The sequence below is a fragment of the Schistocerca americana genome, chromosome 4 (genome assembly GCF_021461395.2).
Source record: "Schistocerca americana isolate TAMUIC-IGC-003095 chromosome 4, iqSchAmer2.1, whole genome shotgun sequence".
Lineage (NCBI taxonomy): Eukaryota > Metazoa > Arthropoda > Insecta > Orthoptera > Acrididae > Schistocerca > Schistocerca americana.
Genome location: NC_060122.1, coordinates 68,704,801 through 68,709,536, shown reverse-complemented (window position 1 = coordinate 68,709,536; position 4,736 = coordinate 68,704,801).

The window sequence follows — 4,736 nt, the reverse complement described above, 5'->3', positions numbered from 1 at the left end:
GATGAGCGAATAATGTGGGTGCGGAACATCTGCAAAATGGTTCAAATGGCTCTGAGCACTATGGGACTTAACATCTGAGGTCATCAGTGCCCTAGAACTTTGAACTACTAAAACCTAACTAACCTAAGGACATCACACACATCCATGCCCGAGGCAGGATTCGAACCTGCGACCGTAGCGGTCGCGCGGTTCCAGACTGTAGCGCCTAGAACCGCTCGACCACTCCGGCCAGCGCGGAACATCTTACAAACCCCATTGCTGTCTAGTGTTCCTTGTCAGTCTAGCAGAACGCTGGTGCTCGTTATCATGGAGTAGCATCAATTCACACAGTCATCCTTGCCGTTGGTCTTGGATTGCGTCTGCAAGGCGAATCAATTGTTGACAATAAATGACAGCAGCGATGGTTACACCTCGTGGAAGCAACACCGTCGCTTTTCCACCATATGCATGACGTTATCATTTGTGGATGCGAGCAGATCTTTGAAGGGTTATTTGCTACTTTCTTTCATCTCAGTCATTCCTTCTTTTCCCTATGCTTGTATAAAACCACCATTTCTCGTCAAGAATGGTCGGTGTTGGTCACGAGCCAACTGATGACGAGGAAGGAGAGATGCACATATGGCCACCTAGTGATTTTTGTGAATTTCGCTTTGAGCATGCGGTATTCATACACTCGATTTTTGAACCTTCCACATTGCATTGAAATGTCGAACGATGGTGAAATGATAACAAACCGGCCGCTGTGGCCGAACGGTTCTAGGCGCTTCAGTCCGGAACCGCGCTGCTGCTACGGTCGCAGATTCGAATCCTGCCTCGGGCATGGATGTGTGTGATGTCCTTAGGTTAGCAAAGTTTAAGCAGTTCTAAGTCTAGGGGACTGATGACCTCAGATGTTAAGTCCCACAGTGTTCAGAGCCATTTTTGGAATTATCACGGTTCACCACATTTGCCAGCTCTCGAGTACACATAATCAATGCCATTAAACGACCTTACTCAAACCCCGAAAGTTTTCCTGAACGTGGAGAGTCACTAATGTGAAAACAATCTTCCTTAAAACAAGAAAACCTTTGTCTTCCTGTGCTCTGTCGAGTGGCCTTATCCCATACACGACACAACCGTTTCTGGCTTCCTCCGCTGCTGTCACCTTTCTTTCGACCTCAAACACAAGAATCTATCAGAAATGTTCAGATTTTCCCACTTGACACTCCACTTTCTAGCGTCCACAGCTCCACGTACTACACTACTGGCCATTAAACTTTCTACACCAAGAAGAAATGCAGATGATAAACGGATATTCATTGGACAAATATATTATACTAGAACTGAAATGTGATTACATTTTCACGCAATTTGGTTGCATAGAACGTGAGAAATCAGTACACAGAACAACCACCTATGGCAGTAATAACGCCCTTGATACGCCTGTGCATTGAGTCAAACAGAGCTTGGATGGCGTGTACAGGTACAGCGGCCCATGCAGCTTCAACACGATACCACAGTTCATTAAGAGTACTGACTGGCGTATTGTGACGAGCCAGTTGCTCGGACACCATTGACCAGACGTTTTCAATCGGTGAGAGATCTGGAGAATGTGCTGGCCAGGGCAGCAGACGAACATTTTCTGTATCCAGAAAAGCCCGTACAGGACCTGCAACACGCTTTCGTGCATTATCTGGCTGAAATGTAGGGTTTCGCAGGGATCGAATGAAGGGTAGAGCCACGGGTCGTAATACATCTCAAATGTAACGTCCACTGTTAAAAGTGACGTCACTGCGAACAAGAGATGACCGAGACGTGTAACGAATGGCACCCCATACCATCACGCTGGGTGATACGCCAGTATGGCGATGACAAATGCACACTTCCAATGTGCGTTCACCACGATGTCACCAAACACGGATGCAATCATCACGATTCTGTAAACAGAACCTGGATTCATCCGAAAAAAATGACGTTTTGCCATTCGTGCACCCAGGTTCGTCGTTGAGCATACCATCGCAGGCGCTCCTGTCTGTGATGCAGCGTCAAGGATAACCGCAGCCACGGTCTCCGAGCTGATAGTCCATGCTGCTGCAAACGTCGTCGAACTGTTCGTGCAGATGGTTGTTGTCTTGTAAACGTCCCCATCTGTTGACTCAGTGATCGAGACGTGGCTGCACGAACCGTTACAGCCATGCGCATAAGATGCCTGTCATCTCGACTGCTAGTGATACGAGGCCGTTGGGATCCAGCACGGCGTTCCGTATTACCCTCCTGAACCCACCGATTCCATATTCTGCTAACAGCCATTGGATCTCGACCAAAGCGAGCAGCAATGTCGCGATATGATAAACTGCAATCGCGATAGGCTACAATCCGACCTTCATCAAAGTCGGAAACGTGGTAGTACGCATTTCTCCTCCTTACACGAGGCATCACAACAACGTTTCACCAGGCAACGTCGGTCAACTACAGTTTGTGAATGAGAAATCGGTTGGAAACTTTCCTCATGTCAACACGTTGCCGGTGTCGCCACCGGCGCCAGCCTTGTGTGAATGCTTTGAAAAGTTAATCATTTGGATATCACAGCATCTTCTTCCTGTCGATTAGATTTCGTGTCTGTAGCGCGTCATCTTCGTGGTGTAGCAATTTTAATGGCCAGTAGTGTACCTTTAAACGACAAAATGACAATATGTAAAGTCAAAGGAAGGGTGAACAACAAATAAAAAATGACAGTCGATAAATAAAGCTATAGCAGCCGGAATACTAACATGCCAAATGAAAAAGCTAAGAACATACAGGGTGTTTCAAAAATAACCGGTATATTTGAAACTGCAATAAAAACTAAACGAGCAGCAATAGAAATACACCGTTTGTTGCAATATGCTTGGGACAACAGTACATTTTCAGGCGGACAAACTTTCGAAATTACAGTAGTTACAATTTTCAACAACAGATGGCGCTGCAAGTGATGTGAAAAATATAGAAGACAACGCAGTCTGTGGGTGCGCCATTCTGTACGTCGTCTTTCTGCTGTAAGCGTGTGCTGTTCACAACGTGCAAGTGTGCTGTGGACAACATGGTTTATTCCTTAGAACAGAGGATTTTTCTGGTGTTGGAATTCCACCGCCTAGAACACAGTGTTGTTGCAACAAGACGAAGTTTTCAACGGAGGTTTAATGTAACCAAAGGACCGAAAAGCGATACAATAAAGGATCTGTTTGAAAAATTTCAACGGACTGGGAACGTGACGGATGAACGTGCTGGAAAGGTAGGGCGACCGCGTACGGCAACCACAGAGGGCAACGCGCAGCTAGTGCAGCAGGTGATCCAACAGCAGCCTCGGGTTTCCGTTCGCCGTGTTGCAGCTGCGGTCCAAATGACGCCAACGTCCACGTATCGTCTCATGCGCCAGAGTTTACACCTCTATCCATACAAAATTCAAACGCGGCAACCCCTCAGCGCCGCTACCATTGCTGCACGAGAGACATTCGCTAACGATACAGTGCACAGGATCGATGACGGCGATATGCGTGTGGGCAGCATTTGGTTTACTGACGAAGCTTATTTTTACCTGGACGGCTTCGTCAATAAACAGAACTGGCGCATATGGGGAACCGAAAAGCCCCATGTTGCAGTCCCATCGTCCCTGCATCCTCAAAAAGTACTGGTCTGGGCCGCCATTTCTTCCAAAGGAATCATTGGCCCATTTTTCAGATCCGAAACGATTACTGCATCTCGCTATCTGGACATTCTTCGTGAATTTGTGCCGGTACAAACTGCCTTAGACGACACTGCGAACACCTCGTGGTTTATGCAAGATGGTGCCCGGCCACATCGCACGGCCGACGTCTTTAATTTCCTGAATGAATATATCAATGATCGTGTGATTGCTTTGGGCTATGCGAAACATACAGGAGGCGGCGTGGATTGGCCTCCCTATTCGCCAGACATGAACCCCTGTGACTTCTTTCTGTGGGGACACTTGAAAGACCAGGTGTACCGCCAGAATCCAGAAACAATTGAACAGCTGAAGCAGTACATCTCATCTGCATGTGAAGCCATTCCGCCATACACGTTGTCAAAGGTTTCGGGTAATTTCATTCAGAGACTACGCCATATTATTGCTACGCATGGTGGATATGTGGAAAATATCGTACTATAGAGTTTCCCAGACCGCAGCGCCATCTGTTGTTGACAATTGTAACTGCTGTAATTTCGTAAGTTTGTCTGCCTGAAAATGTACTGTTGTCCCAAGCATATTGGAACAAACGGTGTATTTCTATCGCTGCTTGTTTAGTTTGTATTGCCGTTTCAAATATACCGGTCATTTTTGAAACACCCTGTATGTATGAACCTAGCAGAATAAACATTGTGTTACTTTAACTGCATACGCGGTGTGAAACGTGCAAAAAAAGTAACACTGTGCATTTACCCCAGGGCAACATTCACATTCACGTTCAGACCCACGTCTCCCTGAGCTGCTCTCGACGTTGCGTCACCGGCGCCCTATGGTGGCCGTGTTGTTCGACGTTAGCGTCAGTGGTGGCCGGGCCGCCATGTTTGCGCAGCAATAAAGCCCGGCCAGGCTGCCGTTGATTGCGACCTGCGCCTCTCGCCCGCCCTTCTGGCTTTCCCTCAGTGTACCTGCACATTGCCCGGAACACGGCCTGTAGCCTATTGGCCAGCAACTGGTGTAACCAACTGCTTAAAGAAAAAGTATCGGATGTTTGCTTAACTACAACTCCGTGAAACGA